Source organism: Panthera leo, chromosome A1 (genome assembly GCF_018350215.1).
Source record: "Panthera leo isolate Ple1 chromosome A1, P.leo_Ple1_pat1.1, whole genome shotgun sequence".
Lineage (NCBI taxonomy): Eukaryota > Metazoa > Chordata > Mammalia > Carnivora > Felidae > Panthera > Panthera leo.
Genome location: NC_056679.1, coordinates 209599879 through 209619591, shown reverse-complemented (window position 1 = coordinate 209619591; position 19713 = coordinate 209599879). Strand labels below are relative to the sequence as shown.

The following is a 19713-nucleotide window of genomic DNA, read 5'->3' as shown; positions in this document are numbered from 1 at the left end:
GGGTGCTGCTGCTGGACACAGGGTGGATTTTTGGTCTGACCAAAGGAACTCTGGAATTGTAAAGAACACCGATAGAGTATTACATGAACTATCCTTGATAACAAGGGCTGGGTTTTTTTCACTAACAATTGGTTTCCTCTGTTTATTTTGCTGTTTCAGATTATCCTTTCTGTGTTGAAATCCACACAAGGGGCATAAGATTAAAACCCTCGAAAAATAAACAAAATATCCCAAGCTTTTTGGAAATCTAAATGTTAGACATTGTTCAGTAATGTCTGCCCCCTGTGGTTGGACAAAACCACACTCTGGTATGTGTGTTGGCTTTATTCTCCTGCCCTGTGATTTGCTTTTGGTGGCTCAGAGCCAGAGTGGCCTCTCCAAATGCAAGCTTCATGAAGGCAGACAGTGTGCCTCCACTTTGATTAAGCTGCGTAGTCAGCCTCCTCTGTAGGTGTCCCCAGCCCCACTCCCCCACACAGTGCTGTGGAGCAGTTGTCCACGTTGACAATGACAATCTAACCTGCCTACTGGGAAAGGGGAATTGGATATTAGAAGGAAAACAATTTGTGGCATCATATTTGTGGTCTCTTTAAGGAGAAAATTCCACCGAGTGGTTCCTAAGTCTTTGAAAACTTTCTACTTCAATATTTTTTATTTCAAGAAATAGAAATTACTCACTTTACTCATGAATACTGCTCAAAAAAGGAATTTTTGAGGGAAAAAAAGATCTCTTGAAACTCTGCAGGTACAAGTAATTCCTGCAAGGGGGAGTACAAATAGTGTCCGCGAGGGAAGCAGAGGCAAAGGCAAAAATTTTAAAGAACCACAGATCACCCCGTGTTCATTGTGCTATTGGGATAAAAGACTTAGGGATAGAACTGGTCCCATGGGGTGTTTCTCACTGAAGTCATCTCTGTCCACAGCCCAAAACGCATCTATTCTGATAAACTATACATCCCAGATGACATCATGTTATAAAATACGTATTTGTCAAGAATTGTGATGGAATTAGACTCTGCCCACATCATACTCACACAAGAGATGCAAAGAAAGCTGCATGATTCTGCATGGCTAAGGTTTAACTTTCATTTGTTTTCTTTAATTAGCCTATTGGAAAAATGTAGTTCTTCCGTGGTAGTTTCAAGTAAGAATCTAATTTGATCATTTTCCTCTTAAAATATTTTATGAATCCTGTGAGTACTCAGCAAACACTCACTGTTAACCAATTTCCATTTTCAGCCACATGCCAATCATAATACAACTTTTTAAGGGGACTTGAATGAAATAATTTAATTAATTTTAATGCACAAAAGGCAAAATTAGCTGCCATGAATTTCTCTGGAGCAAAGCATACTCAATCCTTCCAAATAAATGTTTTCATTTTTGACATTCAACCAAGATACACTCAAATTCAAACGTATCTTTTATTAAGTAAACATTTTCTTTGGCATTCAGAATTCCAAACTTTGCTCAGCAAAGAGAGAGAGAGATGAGAGAGAGAGGAACAGAGATCAAATCCATTAAAGCAAATTTAATCAATTTTACTTTGGTACAGTATTCCTGCCAATCTACCCATTTGGTCTACTTACACTGAAGAATATATAAAAATTAAGGTAAAATCAGTGCTTCTTTCATGGAAAGAGATTTTTGGTCAGCACCAGAAAAAGGCAGATTGTGGTCAAATTTTGACCGAAAGGCTATTTTCTTAACAAACATCCAGACTCCAATTATCCATTTTATTTTATTTTTACAACTGAAATCAGTTTTTGAGAAAAGGCAGCAGTCATAACCATTATTATGTGGTACAAGAGAGTGGTTTCTTTTATCACAATGTATCACAGTAACTTCATGGCTTTTTTTGTTTCTTGTTTTTAATTCATGCCAGCCTTTATGTGGAGAAGGCTAAAATAGGCTCTGAGAGCTATGGGTTTATGGTGAGCATTTAGAATCCTGCTATTTGAATTGTCTATTATTTTCTATAGCGTTATAAAATTAGGATTAATGTATGATATTCTGCATTTCTGTATGATCGCTTAGAATTTTCTTTCAATTAAGGCATTAATCAACTTCAGACTTACCATTTGGTTTGTATTTATCCTTTTTTATTTTGAGGATCAAACACATAGATATGTAGGAAATAGTATTTTATTCCTCTAAATACCTTTCCATCATTAAGTTTCTAAAAATTAATGCACTGTCTCCATGTTGAAATTTTAAAAGATCTGTATATTTGATCATTTTATATACAGACGAGACTAGCCACTCTGAGCAACAAATTTAAGTTTCAAAAATTTAATTTAGAAACTTTTCAAGGAATTTTGAGTTTTGTGTCAAGACATTTTTACTGATGACTAATATAATTTGGAACACAGTTCTTAAATCAATTTGAGCCTGCAAAATCTACCATTTTTGCTCCCCATAATTAATCAGATCTTAGAACAACCTCCCAATGTTTTCTGTACTGTAGCTCATACTGTCTCCCCCTCTGTGCAATCTGAGTGTTTGGCTTTTACAGTGTTTGGTTCCCCTGAGAAGGTATTCATGGTTTCTATGGGCTTTGTTCACAATCATGGCATTCTTGGAGGATAAACCCTTTGGCCTTCTTGTGACACTGAGCTACTGATACCAGCCTCCCACATGTACAGATAGCTGAAATCCACATTCAAAAAGTGCGACCTCATCAGGAAGGGGGCTTGAAAAGAACTTCTTTAAGCATGAGCAGGCCCACTGTGTTGCTGGTCTTTACAGACGAGTATTCTCTCTCTTCTTCCTTTCAACCACATACATTGTCGAAAGACTCAATGTCGAAAGTGCAGGATTTGATCTCTCATGACTCCAGCTGCATAAATGACCTGTGGTTCAAGGGTTACTAAGATTTCAACAGAAGGAAAAAATATGAAAACAAAAAACCATTCAAAAGAAACACCGCAAATATACACTTTTACATACATATAATGAACAGCCCTAATTGTACAGTTCAGTTATTATAGTCTTTATGTGTGTTTAATTATAAAAGTCACCAAGTCAATCCTAGCTGAACGAACTTATCTGATGAGCTCATGGGTAAAAGAGTCTCTGTATTTTTTATCTCTATCAGGAAAAATGGACAATTGGCTTAAATTCCTATTTTAAGGATTCTCGAAGAAAAAAACAATCCTATCTTCTGTTGATTCCTAAGATCGAGACCGAAAAGTGTCACAAAGAACAGGGCTCTAGCCTATCTGTAGTTCATTATTTGTTAAAAAAAAAAAATATATATATATATATACATACACACACACACACACACACACACACACACACACACACACACACACATATATATTCCTCCTATCTCCTTCAGGAACTTCATTCCAGTAGATTTGTTCTAAAACAATTTCCGACTGTTGAAAGATCAAGGTAGAGTTCACTTGGAAAAAAATATCCTAAAGGAAAGTCCAGATGAATGGTTCTCAAAATCTGTCCAGTTCCAACCTACTTGAGGGATAAAACTCGCTCTTCTTAGTGATTAATAGTAGCTAATATATTTGTTTGTTTTGTTGTGTCTGTTTTTGGTGTGGGGGGAGCAGAAGGAGCTATGTAAACTTGTGTAGTTTAAAAGGGCCCTAAAGATTTTTCTGATACCGTGATACTCATTTTCTCCTCTTCCCAACCCTTGAGAAAGATGTGCCTTCCCAATTGAGAATAACTGTGCATTTTTCAAAACTAATGAATTATAAAATGCTCCATCATGGATTACTGTAGTGCATTTAAAATTTACTTCAAAGCCTTTAGGGTTATTGATTTCACTTTCAGTTTCTTTTCAGGAATAAACTACTGGGTAAACTGAAAGTCAAGTCTAGGAATGTCAGCCTACCTCACTGTTTTTATATGGGGCATGCAAGTCTTAGTGCAGAGACAGGTGGGGAAATAAGATTAAATGTTAAATGAACTGGTTCACTTTTTCTACCTTGACCTCTAGCTCTGGGATGAGAACGAAAGACTTTTCTCCTTGATACAGGATAGGGACTTTCTATAGTGTGAGGGAAAGTAGTTTCCGGTAGAATCACTTATGTCTAAAAAAGAGAGTTCTTTGCCCAAAACATAGTAATGCCCATTATCATTTGTTTAGAAATTAACAATAATCTCTTAATAATATTATCTAGTCCATTTTCAAATAGCCCCATTTCTTTTCTCCCTTTCTTTTTCCAGTTTATTAATTTGAATCAAGCCACGTCTTATGTTGGAAATGTTTTGTATCCTTTAGATTTGTTTTTTATGTTTATTTGTTTTTGAGAGAGAGAGAGAGAGAGAGCGCGCGTGTGCATGCACATGCACACGAGTGGGGTAGGGACAGAAAGAGGGAGACAGAGAATCCAAAGTGGGCTCTGTGCTGACAGTAGAGAGCCTGATGCAGGGCTCGAACCCGGGAGCCCGGAGATCATGACCTGAGCTGAAGTTGGACATTTAGCCGGCTGAGCCACCCAGGCTCCCCTGTTTTGTATCTTTTAAATCTCTTGATCTATAGTTTCTCTCTCTCTCTCTCTTCACCACTCTCTCTCACTCTCTCCCACTCTTTTCTTTTGCAATTTGTTTGTTGAAGAGACTAGATGGTTTGTCATGTAACATTAGCTTTCCACATCTGAATTTTGCTGATCATATCTGTCTAGTGTTTTTGACTTCTTTCTCTGTCTCTCAGACCATGATTTTAGGTCAAGAGATTCACAAACAGGTACAAGCACTAGAAGTCTATAACACAATAGAGACCTTGAAGAGCCTTAGTGACCATAGCTCTTAGGAGCTGGTAGAACTCAGTTGGCCAGAGAATATTGAGTTAGGCAGGGCTACCCTTTGAGAATGGGATTCTTTCATTTGTTTCAAAGTGGGCATGAGATGGGGCTCAGCCACCTGGGTGGCTCAGGTCATGACCTCACAGTTTGTGAGTTCAAGCCCCTCATGGGGCTCTGTGCTGACTGCACAGAGACTGCTTGGGATCTCTCTCTCTCTGCCTCCCTCTGCCCCTCCCCCGCCTGCACACAAACGTGTGCATGTGCTCTCTCTCCTCTCTCTCTCTCAAAACTAAATAAATAAAACTTAAAAAAAAAAAATGGGCATAGGCTACAGAATGAGTTACCAGGTATGTGCATAACTAGAACTGTATACAAAATAAACTTAAAGGCCCAGTAAAGACCTCATAATTCTAAGCTCTCCTCTCTGCCTAGAAAGGACCCACAGGTCCCTTCCAAGTTACTAAGATTTTAAAACGGCTGGTTCATTATTATGAAGATGGTGAGTTCATGTAGAATAAATTTATTCCTGGGGGAAGAATGTAAATATTGGAGGGGGAATTCAGCAATTTTCAATTTAGAAAGAAAGAGAAGGAAAACTATTATAAAGGGGTTTTGCTGTTGTTGTTTTATCAAAGTGAAATGTAGAAACCAGAAGCTACGGCAGAAACTTAGTCTCCTCCTCTGGTTCCTCCCCATCCCCAGGCTTGTGGATTCTACCTCCTTAACTCTGACTTCTGCCTCTGGCCTCCGCCCCTGCCCTAGCCCAGACAAAACCGGCTCAGTCCTAATCTACAGTATCAATTCCCCTGCTCTGTCCCCCTGCCTGCTTTTTTGCATGAAGACTATAGAGTCTAACTAAAGAGTTGAGTAACTCTGAGCTTACCCCTCACATTGCTTTTGGAATAAAGGTCAGTTGTGCGTATGTCTTCTGTGGCTTCTGCCTATCCCTTTCCATCTCATTTCTCACCTCCCGTGTCAAATCTTCTCCAGCCTCTTCACCTGAAAGCCCTCCTTACCTTCAGGACTTACCTGGGATGTCACTTCCTCCAGAAACCTTTCCTACCCTTGCAGTGTGACCAACTGGCCCCACTGTCATTCCCCACTTCCTCCAGCCAACTGTAAGTTTTATGGAAGCAAGGAATCATTTTGTTTGGTCCTCATCCCCTGGGAGGCTGGCAACAATCATTTTCGGAGATCCCAGAGTTTTTTCAGTTGTGTTAGAAAGTGTCATGAAAGTCTCCATTTTCATGTGAAAAAGGGTTATGCATTGTATGTTTTTTGGAGATGTCAACATAGAAGGGAAGAAGGGTCAAAATTCCCAGGTGACCTAGCTGTTCCAGAAACTCATTACGCTGCTTTCTTGAGTAGTGTCAGAACAGAAAAGCCAACATTTGGACTCTTGACAGAGAAATATTGCACCACCCAACTGCCAATTTATGAAGTTGGCTTTCTTTTCTTTCTTTCTTTCTTTCTTTCTTTCTTTCTTTCTTTCTTTCCTTTCTTTCTTTCTCTCTTTCTTTCTCTTTCTTTCTTTCTTTCTTTCTTTCTTTCTAAAAAGGCAGAGTTCTTTGCCATGCTATTCCTGGAAAGATTCACTGATTCTATCTTTCAGTTAACATTTGGTGGAGAGCCTGCTAACGCCATGGCATGCGGTTCTGCCCTAGGACACGAGAGCGTGTGCCGGCTGAGACAGTGAACATTACATGAGACTTTTCTGGTTGCCAGCTAGTTCGCTCCCCTGATAGGCATTTCCGGATGTGAGGAAAGATTTATTCTGGCACCTCCAGCCCCCACTGGTATGCACGCGCATACACACACACACACACACACACACACACATGCTGCATATTCCCTCTCTCTCCTCTATCTTGGAAGTTGGGAAATAGAGTTTACACTACAGCAGGATAGTTGGCTCTTGGTAACTTTCAAGGGGAGAAAGGGCACTTTCCTCCCCTGGAACTGAGTACAACAGCTTAAAAATAGAACAATGTGTGTTTGGTGTTTTCTTTTCATCCTCTGCATCAATAACAGGTGTACAGTTACAGACACAAAGAGCTAGATTCACGTCTTCTGCACGCCTCCGGAGAATTCCCAGAGTTACCCAGGGAGTAAAACTGGGCCTAAAACGTTCAGTAAAAAGAAAGTAACCCAATATAGCTGTGTGTTACTAACACTGCTGCATCACATGGTTTTTTAATTCTCCTCCCATAGTGACTCTACAAGTAGATGCACAGTGGAAGAAAATGTCACCAAAAACGATTCTTAGGAACCAGCGAACGAAGTTAAAACCTCTAAAAGCTGGATTCGGGAAACTGACAAAGCTACTGTAAATTGCAGGCTTTGAAATGGATAGAGAGAGGGTACTGAAAATTGAGCAAAGGTTCAGCTCCATAAACCAAATGAGACAAGTCAGGCTGATGTCCTTGTTGGCTTTTTAGTGCATTTAGTACCTTTTGTAAGATGTACTTCTCAAATTGTTTTACCACCTCTTAGAAGCATTGACCTCACATGTGCTTTGTGAGCGAGTGCATCGTCCATTCTGCGGCATGTCTGTGGTCAGCAGTGGTGTTACTTAATGAAGAAGGTCACACATAAATTTACGGCACGAACGTGGCATCCCTTGCAAGCACACTTCTTGGCAGCTTCTTGCAATTCTTTCACGTTCCCTCCCTGAGGGAATGGCTCATAATAGATTTGAACAGATGCTAGGTGTTTGGCAGCCTTGTGAGGGGTACTCGTTTTCAAAATTCGGGTTATTTCATGTCTCATAATTAGAATTTCAACAGCCTTTATGCCTTCGGTGTGTTCCAGTGTTCACATAAATACCTAACCTCTGACCACATTTACCCCTCGCGAGTTCTCCTAACCCATTCATTGGTTCTGACAACATCACTACTAAATCCTTGGCTCTCAGAGTCCGAACCGGTAAACATGCACAGGCAGATTTGATTTGGCAGTAAAATTGCTCCTTCTCCCTAAATGTGCTTTTCAAGTTGTCCCCGACAGCAAAGTTAAGTGTTGCCAGAACTCTGGCTTATAGGTTATTACTATTTCCCAAATCCTTTTTCTCCAGGGTCCCTCTCTTCTTGTGCCTCACACCCATCCCTTCTTTCCCAGCCCCCGGTCTGAGGCTCACCCAACACTGCCCTGCCTGCCCCGTGAGCATTGAGAGCAAGCACGAGGTTGTATTTCCCTCTGTAGTTCTGTGCCTGGCATTTACTAAGTGTTCAATAAATTTATCTCAAGTTGGCCAAGCATGGTTAGCTAAGAGAAAGGAAAATGTTCATTATTTTCTTTTTAATCTGCTTTGATGTCAGCCTCCGGCTCTGAGGGGGTTCTTACGGCCCTGCAGGGGCTGCTAGGGAGCACACAGAAAATTGTGCGTATAGAAAATCCACAATGAGCTGGAAAAGCCGGTGAAAATGTTGTCATGCCTCAAAACACTCAGGGGTAGGGGAAGGGGTGTGTTTGTGTTTCTTCCATACCGACTCCCCAACTCCCCGTGGATGGTTCTCCCATGCACCTCATGTCTTTGCAGAGTTTATCTCCCTACTTGAAACATTTTACACCTCTACACATTGGAGAGTTACTCCACAAGTATTCATGAGGCATTTACATGTGCTGTGGCCTCTGTAAGAGCATCGATACACAGGGGCACAGACTGCACCGTGTCTTTTATTTCCCTTGTCAAGCCTTGTACAGCTCTGTGCTTTCACTGCGTACGCATTAAATAGTGCTGACAGCCTCTGCCATATGTTTTCATGCTTCATTCCCTCCCTCGTCCGCATGGCATTTGTGCTCCCGAGTCATGCACAGCCGCTATTGTCGAATTGAGGTTGTTGATTCATTCAGTGTTGAGCTCCCTCGGTCAGCCGTGCTGGGTGCCAGCAAAGGCAGTCGCAGAGCTGTTACACGCAGACCCCGGGCCCTGGATCTCCTCCTCTGCAAGGACGAAATGTTTACACTGAGAAGTTGAAGAGGGGCCAGCTGAGTAGGGCAGAGCGTCTGATCAGAGAAGAGGAGCCTCGCTCTGCCTTTATGTATTTGTGGTGATCCCTGTGTGGTTCTGAAGAACACAAACCCGACTCGTTTCTATACCAGTCACGGTACTAACTCGCTGTGGGGAAGTTGCTTTGGCGCTCACGGCTCGTCTGTGGAGTGGAAATCGTAGTAGTGATAGTAATAGAAATATTTGCTATCTGTGCCACCCCAGGGGACCCCAGGAGAGCTCGGCTCAGATGGTGGCTGTGAGCATGCTTTACGTGAATTGTAGGCACTAGGCTCACGTTAGTGAGCGCCACCCCTCAGATTCGGCTTCGCTACTATCAACATCAACTTCGAAGGCCCTTTTGGCTTCCTTGGTGGGGAGTGTCAGGTGCAAAGCCCTTCCTTGCTTGTGCTTAGAGGGTCTGCCCAGAGAGGATCATTTCCTCAGTGTTGGCCCAGGTCATCTGAGACATCCTCATCCACGACACCTTGGCTTTGTCACTAAACGGTAACCAGTTTCGGAGCTCCTGTCACACGTGACCTCACCTCTTTTCAGCTGACTGGCTGCTTCCTACATCATGCCCTCAGAAACGCTTCTCTGCGTTTCTGAATGAGAAAACTGCCTGTGGGTGAGCCTGAGTAAGCAATTGAAATCCCTCTATTTTCTATGTTAAAATAAAAAACCCACTTGCCAAAAAAGGTCATGACCTTCCAAGATGGGGAAAATGTGATGTGTTATAAACGGAGTTTCAAGTTGGTGTGCTATATGGCAGAGCTTTAAGCCGTGTCGCATTAACAGAAGGCCTGGTGAAACTGTCATTCTGCGCTGGCCTCACCACTAACCAGTAATGGCATTTTGTACCTCACATGTATAAATCTTGGTTTCTTGGCCTCACTCACCAAACCTGGAGGTCCTCAGCTATGACTTAAGCCCCAGTTTTAGGCATTTAATTTTGGCTTTTTGATAACAGACTTGGTTTCCAAGGTTGTTTGCAGATCCCCTGTGGGATTACATTCTCTACAATCAAGTTTCCATAGCATTAAGATGTGTGTAAATTAGAGGCAATGCTACATGGTTTACTTAGCCTGGGACAGAGCCGGGCACTTGGTAACTCCTCAATAATTAGCTAAATAATGTGTGGTTTACACGCTAAGCTGAAAATATCTGAGAACATTGATTGCATCATCTTTCAAATTGTGTTTACTCTCACCTTAAAGTGATAAAATGATTGTCTGCATTGCAGATTTATTCTTTGATTCATCAGTGACAATTTTTATTATACCTGCCATAATAATGACTAGCAGTTATTGATTATGAAAGACACAGCAGGCATTGAACACACATATTTGTTATCCCTTCTGCAAGGTCGTTACTACTATCTCCATTGTACGGACCAGGAAACTTCCCAAGGTTCCCCTGCTAGCAAGTAGCTGAACCTGTGTTCAAACTCAGATCCATTTGTCACGAAAGCCCCCTCTCTGTAGTGCCTTGTGGCCCCTATTGCAGGGTGGCCTCTACATTTGTACTGGATCAATTTATAATGCTAAAGTGTTTCTGTTGCCTTGATTTTACAGCTTACGATAAAGTCTTTACATGAACTGAACATTTTCCACAATTTTCCCATTCTTGTGCATTTAATTCTTTATGTCATATATGGTTGAACATTTGATTATTTGGTGAGAATATGACTTGTTTACTCAACAGAAGATCTCCTTGGGCTTAGGAACTACTGTTTATACATCTGCATCCCAGGACCCATTGCAGTGATGAGCTCCCGTTATAGTAGATGTTACATAAATAACTTCTTGATTTGTGGATGGAGTACAGTTGCTTATTCTCACCTACTGAATTTGCAGACTATGTCATTCATCATTCATCATTCATTCACCAAATATCTATCGAGTCTCGACTCTGGTAGCCACAGGGCATATAGCAATAAATGTGGGCCACTGTGTATATTCATAATTGAAAGATGATAACCTGGAAAATCACAAGCTGATATGTTATCATGGAAGAAGTAAAAGCAAAGATGAATTAAAGGCACTCAGATAAGGAACCTTTCGATGGTCAGTAGAGCACATCCAGAATTTTTTTCCCGATGAACTATCCAATAAACTTTCCTGAAGCTTAAAATAATTATTATATCTTTCTCATATGAACAACTCATGTTTGTATTAATTCTTGGTGTGTTTTATCTCTCCCCAAATAATATTACATTCCCATTTAGTAGAGAAAGATATTTATCAGTATATACCTTTCTAGATTGATACCACTGACCCTTTCAGGAAAAGAGAGTTATTTCCTAAAGCTACGAAGTCAGGTTTACTGGATTCCCAGAAAACAGTTTGTAATAGTTGCATGTTCTACAAGGAATATATTGTGGAATTACTCCCTTCCTATAATAACGTTTAGTGTGGAATTCCTGTCACAATTTGTTTGGGTTGTTCTCAAATTTTTTGAATCTCTAGTACTACTTTTGACAATAAAATAGGACCTAATAAGACAGTGAAATCAGTTTGAAACTGGCTGAACATTTACACCTAAAGAGTGTTTAGGACCCCATATCAAGCTGGAAAACCCTAGTGAAGTGCAGTGTTGTACTTTTTAAAAGCCCTCTCCTGTTCACATTTTTATCAACAACTTAAAGACCTAGAAGGCACCTACACTGGGTTTTCAGATGACATAAGCCCCAGAAGAATGGCTTCTACCACATAGGCCTAAGATCATGATTCAAAATGACTTCAGTTGGCTGCAGGGCTGGATGGAAACCAACAAAATGAAGTTGAGCAGGGGATAAATGTATATTTCTGCTTTCAGATTCAAAAGGCAATTGTGCAATTACAGGATGGGGAGAGACTGAGCTTGGCACCAGTTCATGTGACTAAAAGCTTAATATGAACCAACAGTAGGATGTGGTGGCGAAAAAAGAATGAATATAGTCGTGTTTACTCAGATATAATTATTAATAGTTCACTGTACTCTGCGCTGGTCACACTGCATCAGGAGTAATTTGTTAATTCTGAGCACATTCAGGAGTGACTTTGACAAAGCAAAGTAGCTATTAAGAGGGTGCTGAATCCATTCCAAGACACATTTATTGGGCTCCTGTTTTGGGCAGGCACTGTGCTAACCAATGTGGGGAATAAAGGTATGAAGAGACATTGCCAGTCTCTAGCCTCAAGGAGTTGAACATTTAAATGGAGAGCATAGGGGTGCCTGGGTGGCTCAGTTGGTCCAACTCTTGATCTCAGTTCAGGTCTTGATCTCAGTGTCATGAGTTCAAGGCCCCATGCATGACTGTAAAACAAAATCGACTATGAAACTCAAGGCTCAGCTAAGGAACACAGAATTCTAAGTTGCCTGGAAGAATGGGGTAGGCCTGGGCAGGCAAGAAAGCTGGGCCAAGAAGGTTTGGACCAGAGCATGAGGGCATTGACTGGTAAGCAGTGAGAGGGATTACAGGTTGGCAATCATCTGGAAATAATGGTACATGAGGATCCGTTGGAGAAATGATGAGTATTTAGTCTGGAGAAAAAAGCCCAATGTCCCTCTGATAAATGTGAACCAGACTTGCTCTGTATTCCTCCAGAAGGAAAATTTATCTCAAGAGAAAAGGGTTATAAGGAACCAGATTTTGCTTCTTCCTAACCACCATTTTTTAAAATTCAAACCTACCCAATAGAGAAGAGCTAGCCAAGGAGATGGTGAGTGCCATCATGGATAGACTCAGAGAAAGTTCCATAACTGATACTCCAAAGGGAATGGGTGGGGGGGTGGGGGGGGGACGGTGCAGCTTCACCAAGAGACATGAGAGTTCTAGGAATTTCCTAAGGCCTTTGCAGTGTGAAATTATCCATGGTTGAGTGTTCCTCCTTTCTCCTTTGATTTAAAATGTACAATGGTATATCAACTTCTGAATAAAGCCTGCATGTTAGGACTCCCCAGTTCAATGAGATCTCAGACTAATTCTAATGAAGGCTGCTCAGTGCTTGGACAGTAGCCATTCATCACCATTGCTTGACTTTTCAACATGTGCATGATCCTTTTTTGTTGTGATGTAGAGCATCCATTCAAATATGAATTTAACAGATTTTTGCCAGAGTTCCCCACTTAGGTGAATCAAATGCAAGTCAACAATTGATACAAGTCCAGTGCAAAGACTTTATCTCACAAAGAATCTCCAGGGCTGTCAATGTAGGGATTAAACAGGGAGTTCTGGAGGCAAGGAAACTTGAGTTCACATGCCAGCAATGCCACTTTTACTAACTGTGTGATCCTGAGCAAGAGATTTAACCTCCCTGTGTCCTAATCTGTAAATGGGGTTGACCATTATTATGACCATTATTAACCTTTCGGGTTTGGGAGGATTTAATGAGATAAAGCACTTAGCAGGTGCCTAGCAGGATGGGGTCTGATTTTACTGATGGAGTTCTCACATTTTATAGTCATGTTCCAAGGAACCCTTCAGAGTTAAAAATATTTTTATAAAACAAAAACATATGCGTCGTCATCATCGTGGCTAACTTATATGTGTCAGATATCTTTCTAAGGCATCGTACATCAAACTCATTTATTCCTTGGAATGACCCTGGGAAGTAAATACCATTATTATCCTTCATTTACTAAGACACTGAGAGGTTACATATCTTGACCAGTCACAAGTGATGGAGCCAGGATTCAAAGCAAACAAACTCCGGAGTTTATTACAACCATTTCCTTCTAATACGTATCAACAGATTTCCCCGTTTTCCTCCCAATTCCATTCCAAATCATTCTGCTGGATAATTTATGCATTTTACTTGTTCAGGGCTGTTTCACAAAAATATATTTTAAAATTTTACGTCTACTAAAATGCATGAGGACCCTATCAATCATGTCTTTGGCCAGAGTATTGAGAAGGTCCTTCATAAAAGTTGAATAAATGCATGAATAAGTGAAAATTTTTTAATTGTAGAAGCAATGACTATAGCCACTTTTAAAAGAAGCAAGATGGGGTGCATGGGTGGCTCAGTCAGTTAAGCATCCAACTCTTGACCTCAGCTCAGGTCTTGGTCTCTCAGGCATGATCACCATGGTCCTGGTGGTGAGATCAAGTTATCCTTACTATATCCTTACTATCCTTACTATAACTTCACTGCCTTACTACCTCTTTCCATTATTTGCGATGGGGCCATTGTAGCTATTTGAATCATTCATTTGAAATCATTCATTTGAATTCAGCTTTTTTTTTTAAGTTTATTTATTTATTTTGAGAGGGAGGGAGGGAGAGAGGCAGTGGGAGAGAGAGAGAGAGAGAGAGAGAGAGAGAGAGAGAAAGAGAGAGAATCCCAGTCTCCACACTGTCTAAGCAGAGCCCAACATGGGGCTTGAAATCACGAACCGTGAGATCATGACCTGAGCCGAAATCAGGAGCTTAACCAATTGAGCCACCCAGACTTCCCATATTGAATTCAGTTTTTCACCCTGCTTTCACTTACCTTATTTATAAATATTTTATCTCATCCCCTTTTTAACAATGTTGCCAGTTCACTCTCCCCTCTCTTTGTGTTTTTTGTTCGTTTGTTTTTGGTTTTGGTTTTTGTTTTTTGCCATCTAATGTTACCAGATTTTACTCAATGACCCATCCAGTAGTTGTTTTTTCCAAACACTGGCAACTGCATTGTTACCCACCCTATCCTCATTTTCCAAGTTAAAGAATAATTTTTACAATCCAATCCATGCAACATCAGTGTCAAATCAACCACACACCATCTCCACTCCCTGTCTCTGCACCCTCCTGGATATCCCTGAAGTCTATTCAGGATAAGTGGAGTTAGACGGAAGGGGCTGCCCCTAATTTTCTTTGGAGAACATGTGGGAATTTCTAAATACCTCTTTAAAAAACATCAAAATATGAAACTGAGAAGCACACAGAAACTATGTACAAAGGTTGCAAAACTAAGGTAGAATATGCAGAAACAACTCCCTTTTGTAGAAGGGAAAAGCTGCAAAAGTCTTGCACCACTGCTGGTGGAATATATCAGGAATAATTAAGTTCCATTGTCGCCCTTGGCCCTGGGGGCAAAAATGCAGCTTTTCCTGTTTCAAGGAGAGACTGTTCTCTTACTATACTTAAGGCAGATGTAAGGGAAGCCAACCCATTCTAGAGTTTGCCACAGTCTTTTTCACTGGGTGAAGTGATACTGCTTTATTGTTTAGGTCAGGTAGCCGGGAGCATAATCTCCCCCTCCTTGGGTGCGACTATTCCTTTATAGATTAGATAAGAACAACTGATGAAGTTTTAAATGCTGAGAAAATTAATCAGAACTGAAAAGGGGTGTGTTGGCCACTGCCCAAGAAATATGCTGACTGAGATAAAGCACCTACTGAACTTTTTCTCCATCCCATGCTTCTCTGCTTGGTGGTCTCCCTTCTCGTCTTTCTGTCTTCTCTCCTTCTGTCATTCTCTCAACCCTTGTCTCCATAATTTTCTCTTCCTTCTCTGTTCAACCCCAGCTCTGTCCCCAAAGACTTAACTGTCACATTCTTTTAACTGGCCAGAACATGGACTGAAATTTTTGAAAATTTATTCTTGTATATAGTATATAAGGTCCTACATCCTAGATTTAATTTCGAGAATAGCTAAAGTGAACACATTTTATTCTTAATTATTTCTTTTTTTATATATAAGAAATGTATCTTTTTAGAATATGTTCATTTCAGTTTCAATAAACAAACTTAACCTCGGTCCATTTCCAAGTTCTCAGAGTGGTGATGATTCCAGAATCTTTTGATGGCAAGGAATGGGATGGATGTCAAGTTGCAACCGTGGGTATGGCTGCTTTGGCCCCAGGAATCTCTGCTGCTTCCCAACCTCATTTCAGCGGGTGGAGACACACTCCTGCCTCAACTGTTCTGGGAAGCTGGGCCAGGTCGAACTGGTTTTTAATGTCCATATGTTGCTTTCAATTTCCATGCGGCTTTCAATTCCTTTTCTTCTGTGAGGGACAGGCCTTCCGTGGGAAGAAAGGGAACCCCTTGAGTCTGACATGTTCTGCAGTCAGCTTGAGATGCCTTTGGATTAACTTTGAACGAGTCTGGCCCAGTTGTGGAATTTAGTCCCACTCAGCATTCTGCCAGCAGGGAAACATGCTGTCTTGACCATCATCTTCCGAAGAAAGTCGCATGGGACACAGGACATAAAGGTCTTTTCCACAGCCAGTAATTCAAAGTAAAGAGGCTGCTTTGGAAATTGCAAGCTACTCATCTAGTGATTGGTTGTAAATCATGATTCTTTTGGGGAAAAGGCAGAAGGGGCTGGAGCTCTGGCCCTCAAAGAACTTCCTGTCATTAAGCTGAAGTAATTTGCTGCTCTCCACACACTCTTTCTACTGTGAGGGAAGTCACCTACTTTCCCTGGTCACATAGGTGGCCCTGGTGGGTGCTGTTGATGGCTGACTGCATGTTGGCACATCTTGGTACATGATAGAGGTTTCTTTTCAAAGCCAAGCTTCACAGGTATAACCAGGAGTTGGTCTGATCAGCCCCTTGTCTCCATGGCCCAACCCACGCTTTTTCTTTTAGCTGCTATTTTCTGTGGTCCTGGGTTTCTAAATCTTGGCGAGAAGACAATCATTCCTTTGTGCTCGGCTGTTACAATGAGGTAACCAAAGAAAGGGTCTTGGTCTGAGGCTGTCAGCTGTTACTAATCACTACTCCCCAGCTCATCATGGGTCCTGCTCGCCTCTCCCTCTTGCTCTGCTTAGCACACATAAAGAAGATGAATTACTCCCTGGTTCCTCTTCAGAAAAGCATATTGTGCAGCACATTCCAATATCGTGAGCAAAGGATGGGCTAATGTGAAGGGTAAATGGGTATCTAAATCACCTCTCAGTGGGTCTTGTGCCGGCAGCTTGTGGGCCTGTGAGAAGTGAATCTCAGAGCTGGCTCTTCAGAGGTTTTCTTGAAACCTTGCTGAGAGAGAGAGGAAGTCCCCATGGCAGGTTCCCCGGCAGACCGTGTCACTGGAATGATCACAGGGCTGTGCTAGGCTGTAATGAGAGTCTGATGGATGGTTAAGACTAGTGTAGAGAAGAGCGACCTTGACCACTCAGAGGACCTCACCAGCTGGTAATCCAGGAGAAGTATTCCCAACCAGAGGTCAAGGAGGCCACTGGAAGGCCTTTGATATTGGAGGTAGCAGCAGTGAAAGCTGGGTCTCAATTTCCCCTCACTGCTTCCCCGTTTGAAAGTTCATTTTCAGAGGATGACTATAGCCAGAGGAAAGGGATGGCTGCTTTGTCCTAGAAGACTGGGGATAAAAGGTGATTTGTGTGACTTTTTCTTCCACTAAATAATATTGTCTGTTCCTTTGAGTTTACTCTTTACCCATCTTTCAGAATAGAACATTTCCCTTTTGCCTTTCCACACTTCATTTTACTAGTAAACTGTAGAACTCGAAGAAAGACTTTTGTTGACAGTTTTAAGGGTCGAATTAAAAATCAATTTGCCTGACAAATTATATGCCATCACAAGCAATAAATTTGTAAAGAAGCTTCCTTGTCATTCTCATGCAATATAACCTCATAAAATGAAGTGGTATTATAGGTGAATGAAATATGAAGTTTTGTGATATTATGAACAGCTACATGGGAAGGAAACTTTGGCCAAGGTGGAAACCCCTGGGAAGATACTTGTGATTTACTTGACTGTGAATTTCACAAAATTGTTCTCAGCTGCTTATAGAGGTGGTTTGACTCTTCTTCACTAAGAATCACCGATGAAAGTAAATGCCTCTTTGCTCAAAGTTGCATGAAGCTAAATCTCTTCTCAAAAATGTCCCCTTCTTAACAACGTCTGCAGAATTTCTGTTCATTTCAACTGACCGTATGTTAGAGATCAGCACCCTTGTCTCCTTCGTCTCCACTAGCAAGATGACATACATTTTTGGGTGCTGTGGGCAGCCCAAGGTCATAGGAAGTGAAGATGACAATGATGGAGTCCTGACTCCTTTTTTAAACATCTACTATTAACTGAATGGGGACATCTACCAATGTTTGGAAGCTACTTTTTTTTTTTTTACTAGAACCTACAAATAAAATACAAATCTATTCCTATTTGGGTGCCCCCTTCAAAAAAACAGGAAGAAAAGATACAAATGAATTTTATATTGGGACCTGGCCACACACACACACACACACACACACACACACAGCTGAAAAAAGATCCACAAAATAATACTTAACTTTATCACAGGCGACACCTTTAATATTTTCTATTCTGTCCTCTTTCACTATTGGAAAAAAATACTAGTCATAACCCACTGAATTGATTTCATGACCTGCATCATTAGCACTTGTCAGACCCCATCTCTCTCTTCCATTCCCTTTTCTATGTTTATGTTTTCATTTATTCACTCGTTGTTCTGTTAACATGTGGACAGATAGGACTTCAGCAGTTACTTATCTAGGCTCATCTGCAAGACTGCATCATGTTAGTAAAAGATGGAAAATTATATAGGAGTGGGAGAGGAAGGGAAAGAGGAAGGGTGCTCCTGGTAGTGAATAGTAGAGGTGTGCCAGCCTTCCACCTTCCTGACTATCCCAGGGACACCTTGCTGTGAATGACCCCCCAGTTCTGGAAATGAAGCTCCCAGGTAACACTCAGCCACTCTTTCCCCACCAGATCTGTCTCTCCCTCTTCAAGATAGAATGAACCTCACTATTTTGGATTAGTTGGGGGAAGAGAAACTAAAATTGATGAATCAGAATTACAGAGTATTTTAAACAAAAAGCAACTTTAGTACTTGTAAGTCACAGTAACCTAACCTAAATGTTAAAAAAAAAAAAATGTGTGTGGCCGCTACCCTGCATAACAACAATAACGGTGATAAGAATGATTATTCGAGTATTTATGGGATACCTTCCGGTGCAGGCACTGTTCTAGGCACTGAGGCTACATCAGTGAATAAAACAGATGGTTCTGCCTTCTTGGTACTAAAATTCTTGTAGAGAAAGACACATAATGATCATAACTAGCATTTATCAAGAAGCTGCTTTGTCTGGATTCTTTATATAAGTTTTCCCTAAGCTTGCAAATTTTACAAATATTATTAGCTTCTTGTCTAGATGAAATAGAGACTTAGAGAGGGCAAATAATACTTAGGGAATAGATTGCTTATTACTTATAAGCTTAATTAATAATAGCAGCTAACATTTGTTGAGTCCTTACTATGTGCCAGGCACTATGCTAAGTGCTTTCAGTATGGAAGTCCCTTTAATGCCAATGAAAACCCAGTAAGGGAGCTTTCGTTATTCCCATACTACAGTTGAGGAAACTGAGGCTTACAGAGGCTTACAGAGGTCATATGCTACCAGAGCCAGAAGTGAAATCCAGGTCTTCTCACATGAAAGCCTAAACTCTTAATCACTGAACTATAATTTTTTTTAAAAAAGAATATGTTTCCAAAATACCTGAGGTTGGCCTTAAGCAGTTTGAACTATTGTTTACTTACTGGTTGTGATTCAAAAATTGTAATACAATCATTACCAACCTTTTCTAACCTTTTATTGGAAAAAAAAAACTTTTTAAAGATTCCTTTAAAGATTCTTTGTCCCAGAACCTGTAGAATCATAGAACTTTACTTTTAACTTTTTACTTTTTAAAGATTCTTTAAAGATTCTTTTAAAGATTCTTTTGTCCCAGAACCTATAGAATCGTAGAACTTTACTTTTTTTTTTCAACAAACTAGTCTGTAAAGGGGCCAGAAGGAAATACTTTAGGGAAGAAAAATGTAACATAGTTTTAGATTTAAAGTGATTTACTTTATCCTTACTCCCCACCCCCACCAACCTCCCCCTGCCTTTCCTCTGAGCTTTTGGACCCTTTTGCTCACTCTCTTTTCAGAGGGTTCCAGCGTGCCCCTGCTCCAGTGGTGGGTGGCTGCTTTATGACACAAGAGATCATTTTTCAATCTAT

The 19713-nt window shown here is 40.8% G+C and overlaps 1 protein-coding gene across 4 annotated transcripts in view; it reads left to right on the top strand.

Annotated features, from left to right (window-relative positions):
- Nucleotides 1-19713, top strand: part of SLC1A3 (solute carrier family 1 member 3) — a 76943-nt gene that overhangs the window by 36267 nt on the left and 20963 nt on the right. The window contains exon 1 of one of the 4 annotated variants that reach the window (XM_042951913.1): nucleotides 1028-1076. The exons of the other annotated variants lie outside the window; for them this stretch is intronic. The gene's annotated coding sequence lies outside the window, so the exon portion shown is untranslated. Of the gene's footprint in view, nucleotides 1-1027; nucleotides 1077-19713 lie in introns of those variants that run through there. 4 annotated transcript variants of the gene reach the window in all.